Source organism: Hetaerina americana, unplaced genomic scaffold (genome assembly GCF_022747635.1).
Source record: "Hetaerina americana unplaced genomic scaffold, ioHetAmer1.1.p SCAF_7, whole genome shotgun sequence".
Classification (NCBI taxonomy): domain Eukaryota; kingdom Metazoa; phylum Arthropoda; class Insecta; order Odonata; family Calopterygidae; genus Hetaerina; species Hetaerina americana.
In genome coordinates, this window is record NW_027287316.1 from 53,192,038 (window position 1) to 53,215,230 (window position 23,193).

Below are 23,193 nucleotides of genomic sequence, written 5' to 3' on the forward strand. Positions count from 1 at the left end.
CCATTGTTAAAATCATATGGCTGCCCAATTAGTCCCTATCCTTATTTCACCAGGGATACCCTTCGATCGGTCGTGACCCCGGGCATTGTCATGGCTTAGTTCCGCCTCCGTATTCAAAATTGCAAAAGCTTCACGTTGAAAACCGAGTGGTGGGTATTCAAGAGTCGGGAGAAAGGTTCAATTAGGAGTTTGGAAGTTACATCGTTTGTCCGGACGCAGCGTCAATCAAAGCGATAGCGTGGAGATGTTTCGGTGAATTGAGATATGCTCCTCCTTTCCTGAGACGCAAAACGAGTGAGAACAGAGAGGAGGAATCATTAACAGGAGAGATATTTTTTTAAAACTCTTCCGTAATCGAGTAAAATAATTAATGCTCGACTTAATTAATTTAGATAACATCGGACAAAGATTCGGCAAATTCGTAACTTCTCCTCGTTTTTGCCAATCCGCATCTCCCCAGACATTTGTGTACTTCAGTACAAAAACCGACATCTCCTGGAAATTTTTGGGTGGATTAACCGAGCCAATTTGCTCTTGGGCGCGTGAGTTCCTTCCGAGAAATAATTTGCTCATGGGACGTAAGGAAGAGCGTCTCATGATTAATAGGCGGCCCAGTATGAAATTCGTACTCCCTCTCTCCCTCGCGCTAATTATGCCCTCCCCCAAAAGTAATAGACAAAAAGAGTGCATTTTTTAAAAGGGGACGTCAGGGAAGGTGTTTCAACCCCTTTCAGGTTTTGGGTAATTGGGTGTTGACTCCTTTCGTTTTGCGTCAAAAAAAGAGGGCACAGATTACGAGATAATGAATAGAATTCACACCTCCCGCTGGATTTTCTGAATTCGCCTCAGGGGACGGACTTAATAGTTTCTCCTCGGCAGAGGGCGACTGATACCATCTAATCTAAAACCTTTCCTAATTTTCTCCTGGGGTTAACCTAGCGTGGCGAGCTTAAAGCGCATGTCGTGTACGCCTTGTCTGAGGAGTCACTCGAGGCTCTTAAATTATTATTGCTCTGAAATCATGGAGTGCTTTAAATGATCCTTGGTGAAATGAATCCAACCTCATTAACGACTCGACACAACGGTTCTCCGTGGCTTGTGCCCTCACGATTAAATTACGTATCGTGAGTATTATTCTATTCGCATGCAAACATCCTATTCGCACGTCAAATCTGTGCATGGTAACGACTTTCAAGTGACCTTCTCGAGTGACAAAAACCGAGACTTGAACTTAACAAGTTGAGATGAAGTTATCCATTAGCCTCAAGCTACAAATGCTGACCAAAACTTGCTTTTCACATATTTTTGGAACAAGCATGCTCACTCAAGCGCTCCATGGGCTAATAGGAAAATTATTATATACAGAAAACACTAATATCACAGCATAGATTCGCATCTGAGAAAGTTAGCGTTAACCGAATTGGTTTGGGCCAAAAAGTCGCACCATTTGCACAAGAGCTGTGATAATTTGCATTTTGAAAACAATTTTTTATTTTATAATATTAGGTGCATACTACCTCAACCAGTGCCCTAAAATGTTGGACCAACTTCTATTTATGTTATCCATTTGCCTCAAGTACACAGTTTCTTTAACTACCGCTGTGGGTTACTCAACGACAACAATTCCTTCTTTATGGTACCATATTCAGGAACGCTTGATTTGGATATTTAGTCTATCTAATATATCAGCCTCCTCCACACACACATTCCCATAATTTCTGGCAGTTCTCTATCTCTTCTTATTATTTAGGTTTCATTGCCCTATTGCCAACGCTTTCAGCAAAGGTGCTAACTAATTTATTTCTAATCTTAATTTCTTCGTATGTGTTACATGCAAGTTATCGTAAATTATTGCTTATTTAGTAGAGCATAATTATGCCTTCTTCATGTGTCACATTTGTTTTTTTTTAGATAATGCGACTTCCATTCATAAAACCCGACTGATCCATTAGAGTCAAAGCAGTAGGAGTTAGAAGTTGCCCTGGCGCATCAGGTCATTGCGCACTGTGGATTAATGACCCGTCACACGACAATCATCCAAGAAGCCGATGGCAAAACATGCCGGATTCAAGTTCAAGTGCACTTAAGAATAAATAATATCCATCCATGGCTGGCCAATGAAAAATCTATTCATTTCATTTAACAGAAAATCTGTGAACCAGGACACGAAAACCTCTAGTATTTGCGTATTATGTAATTTTTTTCATGAAATTGCCTAATTTACTTCGACGTGTCATTCACACCAGTTACCACCACTTCCACGCTGGAGAGAGCATATGATTACGAGCGGCGCTGAACTTCCTGGTTTTCTCGCCGAACTTTGAAATAAACGAACAAAAAAGCCATAATTGTGAATGTTTTCATCCTAACCGCTACCGATACACAGCCTCTACTTATCCATCGCACCTGCCAGGCTGTGCCGCAGGGTGATAAAAAGCTTCATCCGCTACTAGTTCACCTGGGAAGGGTAACTACGTGTTTCTTGAATTGGGGAATTTCTTCATTGCTACAGCTCCGGCTTTACAAATTCCCCGTCTTTTCCGTGTCAGAATTTCATTTACTAATTCCAAGATGAACATTTCGATGAGGCATTCTTATCGGTGTGGAAATTTGTCATACAATTACCATAATTACTAATTACGATCCTTTATTAACAACAGTAGGTACTGGCTATCCACCAGTGTTTGAAATTCATTAAAAGCAGTCCAGATTTTGGATATTATAAGAAAAACCTCACCGAAGGTTACACCTATAAAAGTGAAATTTTGGACATGAAGCCTGTGAGTTAAAAAGGGCTATTGTAAAGTTTATATCCATGAAATGCTTTACCTTGACGACTCGATTTGAATTAGCTGAATTTGAAACTAGAAATTCGTAATCGTCAAATTAAATTTCTAATCGAATCCCACTCTCAGAAGTCTTATAATATTAACGCCTGCAGTATAAAATTTTTCCCCAACTATTCTGGTTTCACGGGGTAAATATTCAAATTCTCTGTTTGCTTTGTGAACATTGAGTCAGATCGACTTTTTTAGCCTCTCCCATACAACGCTTCACACGCAGAATCCTTGAACTCACCCGCAATGATAAATATTCTTACACAAATAGCCACCACTCTTTCAGCCACGCAATATTTTGCCAGCCACGACCAAATTCACAGCGTAGTGAAATTGATTGTAGCAAAGCACGCGCGTTCAAAGTCGAACACTCTCTGTGTATCGTGTTCCGCCCCGTAAATCGCCAGAACGAGGGACCGGGTGGGCAGTTGAGTAGTAAAGTCAATCCGGTGAAAGCACTTGAATGGAGTTGTAATCCTCCTCTCTCTGAGTGTGCTCATGTGGCGCTATTCGTTCAGGAAGTATACGAGCCGGCCTTTGTTTAACTGGGCTCGGCATAAGGATTCTGCATTTGAGTTTCGAATTTTCGAGAAACCTTGATTTTCAATTTTGCTAAGAAAAATTAACGATTTCACCCTTCGCGCGAAAATAAATTGAAAGCTGACAGACCGAGATTTTCCATTACAAAATCGTTTCGATTAATAGATAAAATTATAATCGATTACAATGTTTACAGTTAGATTTTCGAATGTGTACCGATGTGCTATGGGCGGCTTCATGCATTTATTTCTAAAGATTATATCAAAAATTCATTTTCACTTGGAATTTCGTGTTATTTAGATGTGATGTTGTTCAGTAGGCTCTAGATCCCGAAGCGAGAGACTAATTAAACCAGAAACTCAGTGCGAGTGTACCAGGCTAAAGAAGGCTGCGGTTACGTGCTAAATTCCACTGGATCCGGCTTGTCAACTGTATGAAAAATCAAATTACTGTGAACTATGCGGGTGTTATAGACAGTAATAAGGAGATAGAATACATTAGAATCAAAATAATCGGACTCTTGCAAACAAAACCAAAACAAAATAATATTTAATTAAACTTTTTACCTCTTCAATTTAATATCCAATTACACAATTATATGCCCGCCCCATAATTCAGCAAAGGAAATTCAGCTATATTTACCATTTTGGGAAGTATCGAATGAACAAGACGTTTCAAATTAAGGTTGACCAAAAGGAAAGATATTACGTTGAGTCAGCATCGAATGATTAAGTACAACAGGTATCATTAATTAAGATTCATAAAAACATGTAATATTTTAATGACACGATAAATTAACAACTTACAGGAATACGTGCATAATAGTTTTAGGATGAGTTAACATGTTTCTGTTGCCTTTAATTGTGTCAAACTTCCAACGCCAAAAATTGTCTAACTACTATATAATTAGGTTAATTTGGTCCTGTTGTAGCCAGAGAATGAGTCGTAAAAAATATGATTCTGCTAGTTAATCGTTTATTTGGATGAAGTGTCCTTCGTGGAAAATATCACATAATGAAGACTTATCACGCACGGTTAATTATCTACGCGATATATGTCAGTGCATTGCTTTTGTTGCATTTAAAAGGTGAGAATTAAGGAAACGGAAAATGCTTCAGAGAATTTCGAAGTAAATAAGTACCCGACCTATTAAAAAGAGGTTCCCATCCACGCCTCTCTCCCACTTTTGGCAAAGAGTGCATGCACAGCCTGAGGTTCGAAACACTATTAAGAGAAGGGGACTAATTAAGGAAGTCCATTATTCCTGCCACATGGGCGCCGAACTAATGTCAATCTAATGGAGCCGAAATATGGTCAACACACCTGTGAGCCCAGCTTGGCCTGCAGGCATGTCGCCCGCAGTAAAAATTCGTGAGGTTGTGGGAGGGGGGGTCATGTGGAACTGATGCTTTGGGGGTCATCCCTTTCCCTCGTTGCAACTGGTCGGCCCGGCATAAAAGACAGCGGAGCCGCCAGGTGGCAGGATTTGGGTTGTACCGTCACTTATCAGAAGTACTATATGTCGCACAACAGATTTTGTGGCAGTTTTCTTCGAACAATTCGTACTCGTATTTTGGCCGCTAATTCAATAATTTGAAATTTTTTACGAGTTCATTTCTGAACTTGATGCTTGTTCATTTCAGCGGGAAACAAAATTGTACTTTCATCTTAAATGCAAAGTATAATTTAAGCTTATATTCAAACGAATTCAGTTCGTCTTTAATATACAAGGTGTCAATATGCATACCTTTTGGTCGCAACCAAAGAGCCAGCCACTGTTGTAGTACAGCAGTTAAATACCACTAATGTCTGATTTAAATACCACGCACAGGTGCATGTGTAAAAATCCTGGAGATTAAGAGAGATATCATGGTACACTTTGGTCGGACATTGATTCAGGAATAGTGTTATCAACTCGTAATTTATCGGGAGGCAATGCGGATTAAGTTCATAATTAAATGCCCACGAAATTTTACTTCGAATACAAGGGGGTAAAAAGGGAACACGGATGAAAAAATGGATTGAAGGTTTAACCGAAAAGGAACAAGTACCAATCGAAAACATTTTGAGTGAGAGCAAGGGGATTGATAGGGAACCGTGATAACGAAAGTCTCGAAAATAACAATTCAAATTTAAATATAAAATAGACGAAGTCATAGATTGCAGGAGATATGATTAGAAAGATATAAAAGTAAGGTAAATTGAAGGATCAAAAGAGAGAATTAGGAAGAAGAAAATATAATGTTTTACAAGCTAAAGCGAGGAACTAATAAGCTGAATGAAATGTGGTTGAAGAAGCAGTGCAGGAATATGGAGTTAATATGGAATTAATCAAAGACGGAGGGATGTGGGTTCTCTGTACTAGAAGGCTAAAGTTCCGTCGGAAATTTGCCTGAGAATTCCCTTTTCACAATCGGAGAAACGACATGCTAAGCATTATTAGAATTAGAAGAGATTTAGGCCAGGTGGAAAGAATTCATAGAAAGTTGGGGTACATAGACACATAAGAGTACATATATCGTTGAAGAGAGCTCAGGCCCAGGAATACTTGAAATATAAGAAGGAAAAATAGTAAATGGAATCGAACAACACTGTGGGGGCTAAAAACAACCGCGAAGAACTGCTAAACTGCTCAGGAAAAAATGGGGAAGGGGATATTTATTAACTAATCCGTAGCATGTAATAGGGAGGAATATGAACAGAAAAATTAAATTGCTCAGTATTGACTCCCAAACAAAAAGGGGAAAACAGCGTTTTATGAACTCCAGAAAACTATTTGTTGAATTTCGTACTCAGAAAAGGTGGTGAACACCACCAACAAAAATAGAGTAATAATGGAAGATTTTAAACAATAAATTGAGGTGGGCAACAAATAAAGCAAAAGAAGCATGGTGGAAGACGCAGTGTGAGGATATGGAAAGTTTGCAGGGGAAGGGTGAAATTGGTGCACTGTACAGCAAAGTTAAAGCTTTATCGTGAAGGAGAAAGGAAGACCTATGCAAACAGTTAGAGATAAGGCGGGGGTAAGATAATAGTTGACACAGGAAAGATCCAAGAGAGATGGAAGGAATATATATTGAAGAACCGTATGGTAAAGAACTTCGGCCAACAAGGAAAGACATAGAAAAGGAACATGACGTAGATGAAGATAGTTTAGGTCCAGGCATACTCGACGATGAGATAGAAAGGGTATTAAGGGAGATGAAATTAAATAAGGCCGTGGGGGTGGATAACATTCCTGCGGAACTATTGGAATGTTTAGGAAAATGTGGGAGGAAGAGACTATATGGGCTAATTCTTAGACTCTATGAGGAAGGAATCTGGCCGAAAGACTTTGTGAGATCAGTTTTAGTTCCTATTCCGAAAAAGGTAAAGGCTACATCCTTTTAGGACTACAGGACGATAAGTTTGATATCCCACGCAGCGAAAGTTGTTCTCAGGATCATAAACAAAAGGATAAAGAGTAGGGCAAGTGATTACTTAGGGGATGATCAGTTTGGGTTTAGGAAGGGGAGAGGTACGCGTGATGCCATTGCAGTAATAGATTATTAATCGAGAGGAATATGTTATACAACTAGGAGGTATTTGCCTGTTTCGTAAATTTCGAAAAAGCATTTGATAGAGTGAATTGGGAAAAACTAATGGGTATATTGCGGAAAATAGGAATAGATTGGAGGGAAAGGAGGCTAATTCGCAACCTGTACAAGTCTCAGACTGCTCAGGTGCGAGTGGGGAACGCGGAGCCCGGATGGGCAGTGTTAAGAAGAGGTGTAAGGCAGGGTTGCCCATTATCACCGTTGCTGTTCAACCTGTATGCAGAGGAAATGATCAAGGAGGCATGGAAAGAACTGGAGGTAGGAATGAAAGTGGGCGGGGAATTCGTAAAATCAGTTAGGTTTGCTGATGACCAAGCTTTAGTCTGTCAGTCAGCCAAGGGGTTGCAAGCACTGCTTAGTCAATTGGAAATTCAGTGCGACAGGTATGGGATGAGAATCAATATTAATAAAACAAAGGTTATGGGATTTTCTATAAAGAAAAAGGCCAAGCCTGGCATTAAAATAGGAGGGCTAAACTAGAGCAGGTAAAAGAGTGTACGTATCTCGGGAGTGTTTTGGACCAACACGGTTTAAGTAGTAGAGACATAAGGAGAAGAATTTGCGCGGGGCAAAGAGGCTTTCACAAGGAGGAGGGAGTTGATGACAGGGATGCTGAGTAAGGATATTAAGAAAAGACGCGTGAAAACTTTGATATGGAGTGTAGCTATATACGGCGCGAAAACATGGTTATTGGAGCAGGAGGATATATCTACATAATATCTGCATAATACCCCGCAAGCCGCCGCAAGGGCGTGTGGCGGGGGGATAGACGTACTACTTAGTATGGTGAGCGAAGGGAGGGGTTTGTTGAAAGAAATCCTATGGATGCAGGAAAAATAGATGAAGGGTGTATTAATCGGCAGCAGGATGTTGAAGAGTGTAATAGAGGGGAGAATGTTAGGCAAACGGGGAAAGGGCAGGAGCAGGACAGGGATTTTGGACGGGATGAAGGAAGGAAGGAAGAACACAGAGATGAAGAATGAACACAGAGATATTTTTTTGGTAGTTGTGTCCTTCCAAAACCCATCTTAATCGGTAGATTACTTAAAAAATAACAGAGGGAAAATGATTGTTTAGAGTAAGCTTAGTTTGGGTTCAGAAACACTATGGTCACCCATGATGTCACAACGGTAATGAAAGCATTGATAGAAGGGTATAACAAATAAAAAGTACGCAATTTTTGATTCGCGGATTTCGAGAAGGTTCTTGGCAAACCAAATGAAAGCCAATTAATGGAACCATTACTAAATTTAGGAACAAACTGGAGAGATAGTTGACTTGTTTTGAAACTTAACGTTACAGACCGCACAAGTGGAAGTATCGGATGGAGAATCAGGTTGGATAGAGAGATAAGGTTAAGACAGGGTTGTCCTTTGTACTCAGCGTATTGGCGTAGAAATGGGGAATGGGAATGAGTAGAGGGAGGGCCGAAAGTAAATAGGGACCTGATCAAGCAATTCAGATTTGTAGATGCTCAGACATTAGTTAGATCCATTTGGCGAAGGGGTTGGAATCATTGCAGAGAGCACTACTGAATCAATGTGAAAGATATGGGATGAGAATCAGTGATAAGGAAACGAACGCAAGAATGAGGTATAACTGTAAAAGAAACATTCCAAAGGGGTCATTAACTCTGTTAGATAGAATAGTTCACCTATTAAAGAAGTGTTTCAGGTAATATTGGGTCAAGAAGTAAGCACATTAAAAGATGACTCGCATTTGGTGAAGAATCTTTTACTAAGTGGAGTGAGTTAATGGCAAGGATTAAAAGAAAAAAGGGAGTAATAAGTAAATAAAATATCAGTGAAAAGTTTGATATGATTCGTGGTTACGCATTGTCTCTAAAAGTTATATACGAAATTCGTCGGACACCTGTGAGATGTGGGTGTAAAGAAAATGAAAAACGAGAATGGGTGGAAAGGAAAATGTACGAATAAGTTCTAGGCATTTTTGACAAGAGAGAAGATTATTATAAGATGTTCAAACACGGCAGGAAAACCGGATTCATGGCATTTTGAGCGGCAATCGAATGTCGCAGACAGTGATAAATAGAACTTGGGAAAGCGTGATGGAGACAGGAAAAGAATAAAAATGTTGTTAGGAACGAAGTGAGATATGAGGTAGGAGTATGTGTACATATTCGTGCATCCAATCTCATTGAAGAGTCGTCCGCTGAAATTCAGGGTGCTACGGCCTTTAATTTTGTCTCATGCACTTAAATATTATAATCCTTTACATAGTTTTGTCGCTCCTCACAGAGCTAAAACATTTCTCTTTTCACCTCCATAACTTTTTTATGCATATTTCAGCAGTATTTTATTTGTTGTTCATGCTGTAAATATTTTTATTAAATTGAAAAAGAGTTAATCACTTTGATTAGTGGGAATCTTAAGCCATGGAAAAAGATCGTTTTCAATGCATTAAACAATTGGCTTCTTCCAGTGAGTCCTGCGGATAATACACATCTTGTGCTCATGATAGGTTTACCCATTTTAGAGGGCTGAGCACCTAATATACATCCATGTTCATATATAAGGAAGGTGAAAGCATAAGTTAATGATTCCCATGATTCCTAATATTATGGGCAAATAAATCCACACCTTGTGTTTTTAGCAATCTATTATGTAAAAAGCTACTAATATGTATTCTAGTCTTGTTCCCTCTTATGAATAATTGAGAGTTATTTAATACATATGCCTCTTCTACATTATGTTCCCCTTCGCCCGGCGGCCATCTTGTCCGCCACGTGGGTGAAACTCCCCATAACGCCAACGTACTTCCTCACCAAGGAAGCGCGGTATGAAATCAAATTATTTTGCTTGATATTTTCACTATAGCTACGCTAAAATTCCACTACAGCCGTCAATCCACTAAAAGCTCAAATATGGAAGTACTAGTATCTTCCAAGATATGATTTGAATATTTGAAAAGAATTAGTTACTGCATTTTGAAACAGGATGACGATCTTAAGCGTATTCTGAAAAAAGGAATGAAATAGCCAAAGGCTAAGATAATCTAATTACTAAATGACGGAGCTTGAATAGTAGCTATTTTTTTAGACTTTATTTCTAATAAGTAGTTGCTCCGGTGTTAACTTTTATTAGCTCTAAGTAGGCTGAAGGAATGTTGGAAAAAATAAGAAATTCTGCCCCTTGGTAAACATTTTCTGACCTGAGGATCGTGATCGCGGTTTAAATGAAATATTTCCTCATATAATTTTATAAAAAGTTCACAGACTTACTTCCGGACATGATATTGTGAATTAAACCATTCCTTCCAAACTTCCGGAGGATGATATTGTGAATTAAACCATTTTATTCTTCCATAGGATTTTGGTCGGCCGCGGCTTCAGCCTTAACGCGTCACTGTCAATGATTGCGAAAGGAGGCACGACTATTGTATGCAAGACACTCATAAGTAATGGCAAATCATTTGAGTTAAACGTTATTACAGATTAGTTTTAGGCCCTTATTACACTATCAGTCAAGCCAACAGCGGAAAGTTACGGGAAATCGACTGTTGAACAGATACATGTATATAAAAATTTTTTTTCCTCGCAAAGGTTGTGACCAAGGCAGTAGGAAAATAAAATGATATCCAATGCGTAATAAACACGTTACTCTCATGGCTAGAGAGTGACTCAATGTCCACATAGGCAATACCCCACAAGCCGCCGCGGGGGTATATGGTGGGATTTGGGTGCTTGAACACCAGCTATGCAAACAAGAATATGAGTTTATACACGCAGATGTAGTACTGAGAAATTTCACAAACACCGAATCGTCAATAACCTGTGCGGTCAAGTGTAAGATGTCCAAGTCGATGATGCACTCTGCGGTGAATAATAGGATACATAGTGAATTCTATGGTCTCGGGCTCAACTTTGTGGGGGTTCATGTTCGTTTAAATGAATATACTTTGTAACTTCCACACAATTTTTATTCGTACTACCGGTTTCAACGCAGCGGCGTCATCATCAGGTCACCTGATGATGACGCCGTTGCGTTGAAACCGGTAGTACGAATAAAAATTGTGTGGAAGTTACAAAGTATATTCATTTAAACGGAGGATACATAGTATGAAATTTCGCATTCTCCTGAATTAAAATCCATTCTGGGGCGTAGTCATTGTATAAATTTATTAGTCCTTAGAACTATTCGTGGAATGAATTAATTCACTCACATCCTAAAGTTTCCCATGTTTTCTCAATCAACGTCTAATACTTTGTTATCATCTACATGATACCCTTTAAGCCACCCGCAAGGTGAATAGCAAGGGGTGCACAGTAAGCAAAGAGTTGCGGTCAAGCACCGTGGACGAAAGACTGCTAGTTAACATGAAACTTCTGCCACATTAAGCAATGAAAAATTACGAGTGCCAAATTCTTGGAGATGAGACCATCACCATGAGTAGAGGGATCATCCAAACAAAGAATAAACTTGTTATCTCTAAAATAGTTGAGGGCTAATGAGGAAGAATAAAATGAATATCGACTATGAAAGGAAAAAAAGTAATGGAAAAAATACAGACATCTGTCGAAAACGGATAATAGGTGTTCGCAAAGGTTGCATACCAAAGGTAACTAACCAAAGCTAAATAAATGACATTACATTAAGAAAACAAAAAAGCAATCGATATATCTATCCTCTACTACCAAATGATGCTGCCTATACCCTGTTTGACGTGGGTCGCAGATGCTTCATTCTCTTCTCTGAAGCCAATGCAACGACTGTACAACCTCTTGAACCACTTCTCTGCGAAAGCTTCTGAGCTGAGAATTGACATTCAGGCATCTTGGGGTAAATCAATTTAATCCCGGAATTCACTCGCCATAAAAATACTACTGATGAAATACATATTAATTACATTATATATAATTCATAATTAAAGCTAATTAATAGTGCATTTTTACCTGCAGTTTTATGCAATTAATTTTACTGATAGGAAGCATTTAGAAGTATAGCAGTAACCAGGAGAATAATGTGACTGATGGTTGAGGCCGAGACTTTGTGGAAATCCATTGCGAACAGGAGTTTCAGAAATAACTTTGCAGCTTCCACATAAAATAACTTATTTATTTTCTACTAGTTTCGCTACACTGTAGCATCTTCAGGAACGTACAAAGTTTGTACTTTGTACGTTCCTGAAGATGCTACAGTGTAGCGAAACTAGTAGAAAATAAATAAGTTATTTTATGTGGAAGCTGCAAAGTTATTTCTGAAACTCCTGTTCAGGAGAATAATGTTAATAAGTAACAATATAAATGCTAAAATTCACGCGTTCACCTATTTTCATAACTAAAGAACAAATATATATGCCACCACTGGCAGTGTAATGATGCGTAGGACAAGAGGTTAACGAGCAACAACTACACCCAAATGGTACTCCGCAAGCCACCACTAGGCGCGTGGTAGGGGTGCTTCCGCACCAGGCATGCAAGCAAATCACAATAAACCATAGTCATGCGGATAACAGACTAAGATGGTGGCGAGAATGAGGCTAAGTGCGTTTCATGGATACATTATTGATTTCTTCGGTGATTTTTTGCGTCAACAAATGACCACGGCAACGAAGCGCACAGGTATCCATTATTCCTACAAGTACCGAAAAAATCCTGTATTTTTTTAAAAATCCTCAATAAAAATTCTAACTAGTGTACTTGCTGAAGATACATTGGCAAAAACTACTCAACCTCACAATACGTAATATTTACAAGCATTAAACATTTTTAGCCGAGCATAAAATTCGAAAATCCTATTCGCCTTTCAAGTGCTAATAGACAGTAGAACTTTTAGATGTTGCTGGAAATACGCTCTTAACGTAAATAGGTACTTTCAATCTCATCACCGTTTATGTAGCACACTCAATCGACCGCACAATACTCTCATGCTGCCTTTTCAGTCAAATCAAATCATTTTGAAACAAGGACAAGAACAAAGGCCCGTGGCGGTTCGCGGGGTAAAACGTAGATTATACCTCTACCAAGCGTAGATATGCCTCACTTAGAGCATTATTCGTGCGATCCTTTTCAACTTGAAAGTTATTCTAACCGATTTATCGACGAATGGAAACACAGGCATAGCACTACGCAAACCGCTACATGGACCTGTGGCGGGGGGTTGTAAAGAGCACCAGCCATTAATGCATAAATGGTAAAATATGGATAAACACATGCAAGATAACACATTTCATAACCTAATTCCATCATGCAATAAAGAGTGGGTTCGAGTAAAGATTTTGTAATATAATTTGTAATTTGATAAAGTAGGGGTATTAACGTTCGATTTCGCATCGTGCGAAGGTTGAACAAGCACTTGAATCTGTCGGTGTCTATCTTTCTTACGAGTATCTCTCTTATATATCCTGGAGGTCGACTCTGCAAGTGTCCTGTGTACAATATCCCTCGGTGTCATAGGTAAACACAGATGTTCTTCACCTTCCTAAAATTCAATCCAATCCTTTCTCTTCAGCACTCGAGGTGACCCCATCCGAATTCCTCCAGCATCCCCGTCACGCTTACTCTGTGAACGAATCATTTTTCAACAAATCGATAGGATTTTCACTAAACTTTTTCTAATTCTTTGATTAATTTTTTCTCATGGATCCCAAATACTTTCCGCGTATTCCAAATGTGGTAAAACTAAAGTGGAATATCACTTTTCCTTATTTTTTTATTAAATCCTCCCGCAACCATCTAATTCTACCACCTTTCTGCAAGTCTTTCCCACCTATTCATCTGATGTCTGCCCCATGAAAGGCTTGATGAAAGAGTAACACTCAAGTATCCGTCCTGTTCTATTTAATTTAGTCATTACCTGCCCGTACAGTAGAGCGAGCAAAATTTCCAATGGTATGCCGGTCCGAACAAGAAGGTTAACGCTACTACCCAGCGGAGGGAACCTGCGCCAGAAGAGGTGGTTGGATTCGAACTGCATCCGAGGCTCGTCACCGCCCTCGCCCTCGTATGTAAACAACCGAGTATCGGGAGGCCATGCTTGCAGCGAAAGTGGGCGGACGCCGTCGGGGCAAGGGAGAGTGAGAGCCCAGCGGAGGGGGGGGGGGGTTGGGGAGGGTGGAGGGGGGCCAGGTGGGGAGAGTGTGAGGGAGTGTGCGCTGTTGCCAAACGTGCTGCATTCCGCGGCCGGAATGACCCAGCTCAGGAGAAGGAGGTGGCGCCAGGGGGAAAGGATTTCGAAAAATTCCATTCTGATTACTGGCTTGATGGAGAAGGCTCGTGGGGAAGTCGGAGAGTACGAGAGAGACGGAATTAATTCACGTTGACTAAATATTTAATACAAGCCGAGAGCCTCCGAGGAATCAACGCATTCAACATCTACGCGCAGATCACTGCAAACAGTGCAGTGGGTGCAGTCAGTCACCCATTGACTGGAGTTGGGAATGGACAAAGATCTTGACAGATTGGGTACAGTTTCATCAGACATTTTCAGTAAACGTAATGGAAAAGCCGAAGAAAGTGTTATTTCGCATGGGTGAGGCCACCCACATTTGGAGCATGCGTTTCGTATTTGGGATCCCTCGGCTAATGCCTTCATTATGGAATTACATTATACTCGTATAAGAAAATATGCGACAGATTTGTCAAAAGTGGAAAGGAAAAGAAAGCATGTGTGACGGAGACATCACATAAATTAGACCGGGAATCCCTTCAAACACAAAGAGAGATATTATTAGTATTATGCCTTTTTTTAGCTGTTATTAGTATTATACCCAGTTTTTTTGGATCGCGGGGAGCCAGGTGCATGAGGAAATAGAGTGAATGTATATAGAATGGCTGTTGACCTACCACCCCCTGGCACACGTCCTTGCGACGGCTTGCGGGCTATTTGTGTAGATGTAGATACAATCATATAAGTAAAAGCAATTGCATGGGATCCTCATGAAGTAGACTTAATTTCGAAACTAGATCGAGTGCAACGAAGAGCAGCTCGGTTTCTGAAACGTTGTTATGAGTAAGGTAGCATATTAGAATAATGTATTTATACTTATATTAAATTTTGTTGCATGTGAGTACTTTCTTTCGTGTGATTTAAGTTTGTCGAGTGCATGAATAAACTAATATTTGTTTAGAGGTAACATGGTTTGGTTTTCCATGTGGTTTTATTCTAGTTTACAGGTGATCTAACACCTCCCGCCGAACGCCCTTGCGGCGGGTTGTGCGGTATTGTGTATAAGTATGTAGGTGTAGAGAATTTTAGAGATTATTTATGACATCGAGGGCTCCCATAACGTATCGGTAGATCAGAATGCCCAGATTAAAGAACAGAAATCAAAGCCAGCACGTGCATTGAAATACTCATCCAACAAATCGCAATCACAATAGGATTAAGCTTTACTCATAAGGATTAAAAGCAACTATGACCGAAAGGCCTAACAAATCTAACGTTCCAAATACAAACAAAATAAATTCATCTAAAATGTACCCCACGAAGCTTGATTCTCACACCTCCTGCTACTCTTGTCGCCCTTTTAGCGGTTCGCAGGACAACTTGGATATAAAGAGAGCATATGTCGAGTGTAAGCGAGAGGATGTTGTATATTGATTCTAACACGAAATTTTCGAGCGAAAACGGAGTTGCTTCATCGATTGGTTCTGCTATCTATTTTGAAAAAATATACATTCGAGGTCCTCCCATGGGCTACAACATTAACATGGTGGAAGGGCTTGTGCGTTCCGACGACCCCTCGAGCTGTGATGGCGAGAGATATGATAATTGCTCCTGGTAGGGTCAACCATGCCAGATAGGTCGAAGGTTAGGAGCCAGACGAAAGGTAGTCCACGCAGCGCCTGTTCCTCAGTGAGGCGGCTGAAAAGGCGTCTGACCCCAGTGGAACGGCCAGTAAGTGGCGGTGTCACGTTAAAAACGCTATTGATGAAGGCAACGGAAACCACTTCAATTATCATTCCGAAGATTTAAATGATGGATAATACAAAGATTAATATAAATACAGAATTAGGCAAAATGAAGTACAAAGAATTGAACAATAAATTGAGGCGGGCAACAAATAAGGCAAAATACGCATGGTGGAAGACGCAGTGCGAGGATATGGAAAGTCTGCAGAGGAAGGGTGAAATCGGTGCGCTGTACAGCAAAGTTAAATCGTTATCGGGAAGTAAGAAAGGAAGAGCTACGCTAAGAGTTAGAGATAAGGCGGGTAAGGTAATAGTTGACGCAGGAAAGATCCAAGAGAGATGGAAGGAGTATATAGAAGAACTGTATAGTAAAGAACTCAGACCAACAAAGTTAGACATTGAAAAAGAAAATGACGTAGAGGAAGACAGCTTAGGTCCAGGCATACTAGACAATGAGATAGAAAGGGCATTAAGGGAGATGCAACTAAATAAGGCCGTGGGGGTAGATAACATTCCCGTGGAACTTTTAAAATGCTTAGGAAAATGTGGGAGGAAGAGGCTATATGGGCTGATCCGTAGCATTTATGTGGAGGGAATCTGGCCGGAAGACTTTGTGAGAGCAGTTTTAGTTCCGATTCCGAAAAAGGTAAAGGCCACATCATGTGAGGACTATAGGACAATTAGTTTGATATCCCACGCAGCGAAAGTTGTTCTCAGGATCATAAACAAAAGGATAGAGAGTAGGGCAAATGATTACTTAGGGGATGATCAGTTTGGGTTTAGGAAGGGGAGAGGTACGCGTGATGCCATTGCAGTAATGAGATTATTAATCGAGAGGAATATAGAACACCACCAGGAGGTATTTGCCTGTTTCGTAGATTTCGAAAAAGCGTTTGATAGAGTGAATTGGGAAAAACTAATGAGTATATTGCAGAAAATAGGAATAGATTGGAGGGAAAGGAGGCTAATCCGCAACCTGTACATGTCTCAGACTGCTCAGGTGCGGGTGGGAAACGGGGAGTCAGGATGGGCAGTGTTAGGAAGGGGTGTAAGGCAGGGTTGCCCATTATCACCGTTGCTGTTCAACCTGTATGCAGAGGAAATGATCAAAGAGGCATGGGAAGAACTCGAGGTAGGAATGAAAGTGGGCGGGGAATTCGTAAAATCAGTTAGGTTTGCTGATGACCAAGCTTTAGTTTGTCAGTCAGCCAAGGGGCTGCAAGCATTGCTGAGTGAATTGGAAATTCAGTGCGACAGGTATGGGATGAGAATCAATATTAATAAAACAAAGGTTATGCGATTTTCTAGAAAGAAAAAGGCCAAGCTTAACATTAAAATAGGAGGGCAAAAACTAGAGCAGGTAGAACAGTTTACGTATCTCGGTAGTGTTTTGGACCAACACGGTCAAAGTAGTAGGGACGTAAGGAGAAGAATTGCGCTAGGCAAAGAGGCTTTCACAAGGAGGAGGGAGTTGATGACGGGGACTTTGAGTAAGGATGTTAAGAAAAGACTCGTAAAAACTTTGATATGGAGCGTAGCTATGTACGGCGCGGAAACGTGGTCATTGAAGCAGGAGGATAGACGTAGACTGGAGGCTTTTGAAATGTGGGTGTGGAGAAGAATGGAGAAGGTGAAATGGACAGAGAAAGAAAACAAATGAGGAAGTACTTGGTATGGTGGGCGAAGAGAGGGGTTTGTTGGGAGCAATCCTATGGAGGCAGGAAAAGTGGATGAAGGGGGTTTTGACCGGCAGTGGGATGTTGAAGACTGTGATAGAGGGTAGAATGTTGGGCAAAAGAGGAAAGGGAAGGAACAGGATAGGGATGTTGGACGGGATGAAGGGAGGAAGAAAGTACTCAGAGATGAAGAGGGACCTGATATAGAGTAGGATGATGGATTTTGTGTTTTGTTAGGAGTAATAAAATATTTGTTTGGTAGTTGTTTCCATCGAGAAACCTACCTTGACCGGTAGATTACCTAAAAAAAAAAAATACAAAGATTTTGAGTCCTGGCAATTACTGGGCTCGGCCCAATCGGCTGTGTATCGTGCCCGGAAGCGGGAGAGGCAAAGCTTCCGCGGTTGTCATCCCACGAAACCCTTGCAAGGGAAAACCGACAGCAGCAGGACAGGAGACGCAGAAGAAGAAGACCAATTCAGTTAGTATGGGAACTTGGTATGTTAGGCCAATTTTGAAGACAGGAAAATTAGAGAATATTAACCGAGGGATGGAAAGAGGAAATATAGACGTTTTAGGTCAATACAAGGTGAAATGGAAGGATAGCGGGGATTACTGGTGTGATAATTATAGAAAAATATACAGCGGAGGGGGCGAGAGCCTTCGAGAGGTTGCCATAATATTGAATACAGAGGTAGAAAGTATCGTAGTCAACATAGAACAAGCAACGGAGAGAATATTACCAGTAGAGATAAAAGCAGAACCGACGAAAATTGTCATTGTTTAGGTACACATGCGGCCAAGCAATCATAAGTAGGAAGAAGTCGATAGGGTGTACGATCAGTTAGAGGACGTAATCGCGTGTGTTCCAGCAGGGCAATATTTGATAGTGATGGAGGATTGGAATGCGACGGTAGGCGAAGGAAGAGATGGTGATGAGGTGGGGGACTACGGTTTAGGCACGAGGAATGACCGCGGGGAGAAAGCAGTGGAATTCTTCAGGAGACAGAGGTTATTCATCATTAACACTTGGTTTAGACACCACAAAAGGCGTAGGTATACATGGAAAATGTCAGGTGATTCAGAAAGGTATCAGTTAGATTATATTATGGTTAGGCACAGATTCACGAACTGTGTGATCAATCCACACGGCTTCCTGGGATCGGATGCGGACTCTGACCCCAATTTAGTCGCTATGAGGTGTAGCGTCCGTTTCAAAAAGATAAGGCAGGGGCGGCGGTGTAGGAAATCGAATGTAGAAGCATTAAATCGATTGACAAGGAAGGAGTATCAGCAGGCTGTGGAGATAATATGGATGGATTGGGAAAATGGAGGTTATGGGAAAATTTTAATTCTAGAGTTCAGTTGTCTTTCTCCAAATGATTAAATGCCAACATTGCACGCCTTCACAGGGATACTTTATTTACAGTCGTGTGTGCTGCTACGGCATACTGATACAACATTTCCTGAATATCGAAAAATTATATGATCATATCTTTCCCAGAATATGTAACTCGTTTGACTTTCTAGTGTTAGTGATGCCGAAGATTTTCTCAAACAGCTTTGCTGTTTGCTCTCAGGATCAAAATGATACACCCAAGTTCCATTTCCTGTGATAGCCTTCTAAATAAGGCTATCACTGGGAATGAAACTTGTGGACAGAAGTTTGATCCTGAGAGCTAATCTCATCTTCATATAACTGCGAACAAATCTGAACGCGAAGGCTTTATTGTTCGGGTATGAGGATTCTCGGAAAAAAGTGTGGGTGGCACTAGGATGGCATTCTCAACATTAATGATTGTGCTCAAAACGATATTCCACGTTCTTCCCTCGCATGGACTGCAGAAGTAATGACGTTCAATTCTATCAGAGCGGTAACAGGAGCTCCTGGTTCAACTTCCTTTGAAATTGTCTCCCCTCTTCTAATATTTTACACTATTTCTACATCTACATAATTCCTTGAAAATCACAAAGGCGTGCGTCGGGTGGAAGGGGGGAGGTTGTTAGGGTGGCACACTCGTACATAGCCGCACATGAAAGCATGTTTGTCTGCATGCAATAATTGACTAAGCCATTAAGTGTTTGTCGATAGGTTTTATGATGAATGCGTACCGTGCGAAGGGAGAACGAATACTTGAATCTGCCAGTGATCATGTCTATCTCTTTAATTTTATTTCGGTGGTCACATCTAACAATATACGGATATAATGAAAAACTTAGTTGAACCCGCTTGAGTTACTAAACGCATCCAGACATCTTCATATTCCGGCAGACGTGGTTGGGTACGTCCGAGAAGCAGAATATTATTTTGCATACATTCGCCTCGATGTATGTGCATTCGACAGACTCCCTTCTACCACAGAGCTAAAACATTCTCTCAGTTTGTTAGCATATTAAACATTTCAATTCACAATTTCGATTTAAAACACTTAACTGTCAACATCTACATAATACCCCGCTAGCCGCCGCAAGGGCGTGTGGCTTGTCTGTCAATGCGAAGCATTATCGGTATAATGAAAACGAAGCTTTTAAAATATCACAAATAATCGAAAGTAAAACTATTTAAGGCCATACAAGGATTTTCAGAAAGTTTACACCAGCGAATCGGTCTCAAACGCTCTCAAAAGGCTGATAACCTACCACCCCCAGCCACACGTCCTTACGACGTCTTGCAGGGCATTGTGTAGATGCAGATGAATAGATCCTCCGTTGGCTACAGTTATGATTTTCACAATTGTGAAAATCGAAATCGTGAGCATTAGTGATACTCGTAGCGCAAGCGGTGGTTGTGAAAATGTGAGTAAGCTTTCAGTGTTGGTCAGGTAAGCGTTTCTAATCGAAGACGGCTCACGCTTCTTTGATGTAACGAACGTGCATGTCCATAAGGAAAGAGTCATCCGCATGACGGGAAGCAGGTTCCCGGACGCTTGCGTGTCACATGTGAGCACTCATATCTTCAGGGAATGTTTCAGCATGCATTAGTCAGCGCCCGCCTTGGTCGAGGAATACCCTTGCCACCTGCTTAAACGCAAGGTGTAGAGATTTGCGAAGCAGCTGCCCGCTCACCGTCGTGAATATTTTCTGCTAATCATTTCCCTAAGTGAATGCGGGGCTTTCCCATCCTTATCCCCTCCTTTGCTATTCGTTTCACTGCCTGGAAGAGTAGCAGACAGCTTAAAAAGTGATCCAGTCATCCTGTGCGTCTGAGTGGCTCTCAAACGAACAGTATAATATGAAGACGCCAAGAAAGGGTTGCATGAAGAATTAAGGAATCGTATCGAAATACGGAAAACAAACTTTCAAACCCCTCAATGAAATTTCCGCCATCTCGAGCTTCTATTCGAAAGGGCTAAATAATTAATCTAATGGAAATATGAAACGAGTGGAATATGTGCATGAAAAGTAATGATTCTTCTGATTGCTATCTATCGATTAGAGAGACACTATCTTAACCGGAGAAACTGGCAGACTTATTAAGCTAAGCCATGTTTTCTTAATGCCTCATCGTCACAGGTAATCAATGGTATGCAGCATCTCTCCAATCTATCCTGTTACCTGCCAGTCTTTTTATTCCTTCATAGTTCCTTGAGGTGACGTCTTCCAGCACCTGCTTCCCGCAATTCAGCCTTAGCCTTCCCCTGTGATCCCTCCCCTCACGTTCCCTTCAATTACGGTGTTCAGTGGTGGGCCTCAGTAAGTACACTATCAGATTACATCTGCTACTAGTCAATGTCCTCCAATTAGGTTCTCTCTTCACACAATCTTTGAAGTACTTTTTGAAATGTTACTCCGGCCATCTTTCTTCTACAACATCCAATTCCTACATCTTTTATCTTCTTATCTTTTCCACCCTTATCCATCCAGCCGAAGAAAAATAAACTCCATGTATTAGTCTTTATGAACTGTTTCCTTATGTCTAAGCCAGTATTATTTGCCGTTAGTGGTCGTTTCTTCTGATAGAAAGAGTTCTTTTCCATCCCTATTCTGCTTAATAGGGAAAGAGAGAATAATTGACGGCAAATCATATCGGTAGACTCAACCACCAGGATAAAATAAGATCATTAACAACGTCACAAACAGATTGAAGCACTCGTTTTTCCCTTACACGACAAACAATTATAAAAAATGGAACCCAAGCACCCGAATTCATTAACTCAGACTCTAAAATTTAATGATTTGGTCAAACAAAAATTATTACATTCTGTATACATACATTTATGGGTTTATGTGCATGACGTTTTACGAGCTAATTTATATGTATATTATAATGAATACATGAGCTAATATTTCGGTAATGTACGGCTGGTGCCCTAACACCCACTGCCATACGCTCTCTGCTGTGGCTTTAGGGAAACTGTGGAGGTGTAGATGTAATATATTCATCCTTAACTTTACTATCGCCGTTGGATGATCTTGACACCTGGGAAGCAAAGACATTCTAATTGCTACGATGTGTCTTACTTGAGGCTTATCTACTGTATTTTTAATCCAAAACATTGAACAAAGTTGCAACATTGAAGTTTTACTTCATCATGCCCTACTTCTCGCATACAGGCACTTGGGGTCATTCTGTCTCTCCACAACTATTTCGTCCTCGAATCGTAGTAATCTTATCTTTTAGCGCAATCGTACGCCGCATGTTACCTTTGTCTTGATCTCAATGTTAATCACAAATTTTCCTGATGGCGGGTCACTTAATAACTCCTGCCAAACAATTTTGCGGTGAATTTCAATTAGATGTAGATTTAATTATTTATAAATCCACAGACTAAATAATTAGGGCGGAAATAAGCAATACTGCTACACCACTTTCTTTATTTTTGCTTCTCTACTTTCACCACATACTACCTTGAACAAAAAGTTCCCGGAATAACCACCGTGTGGCGCTCCCATCGTTCCGATTTGAGTTCTGTTTTTTTTGTTAAATTGTTACATCTGTTGTTGATATTCCCTTTAAATCTTAGTGTCATAACTTGAAATTTGCAAAAGTTACGTAGCCAAGAGTACATCTATCTCTGTGTGTGTTGGCGATTTTTTACAATTTCAGAAATGGATTTAAATTTGCAACAACGAACTTGTATTAAATTTTGCGTAAAAAACGGATTTAGTGGCGCACGGACGTTGGAAATGTTGGAAAAGTGTTTCGGCAACGATTCTCTAAAAAAAACGGTCGTTTACCAGTGGCACGAGCGGTTCAGAAGTGGTCGTGAGTCAATCGAAGATGATGAACGCAGTGGCAGACCATCGACATCGAAAGTCGGTGAAAAAATTGATAAAGTAAAAGAAATGTTGGTCAATAACCGCAAATTAACCATCAGAGAAATAGCGGAGGACTTGAACATTGCCTATGGATCCGCCCAAGACATTGTGGTTAATGATTTGGGTTTCCGTCGTGTAGCAGCAAAGTTGGTGCCAAAAGACCTCAATTTCATGCAAAAAAGAGACCGTGTTGACGTCGCAAAAGACATGATTTGCGAGGCTGAATCCGATCCCACATTCATCAAAAGGATCATTACTGGAGACGAGACGTGGGTTTATGAGTACGACACGCAATCCAGACATCAGGCAAGTGAATGGCGTTCACCAAATGAGCCGAGACCAAAAAAACCACGTCGTTTTCAGTCAAAAAAGAAGGCAATGCTGACGGTTTTCATGGATTACAACGGTGTAGT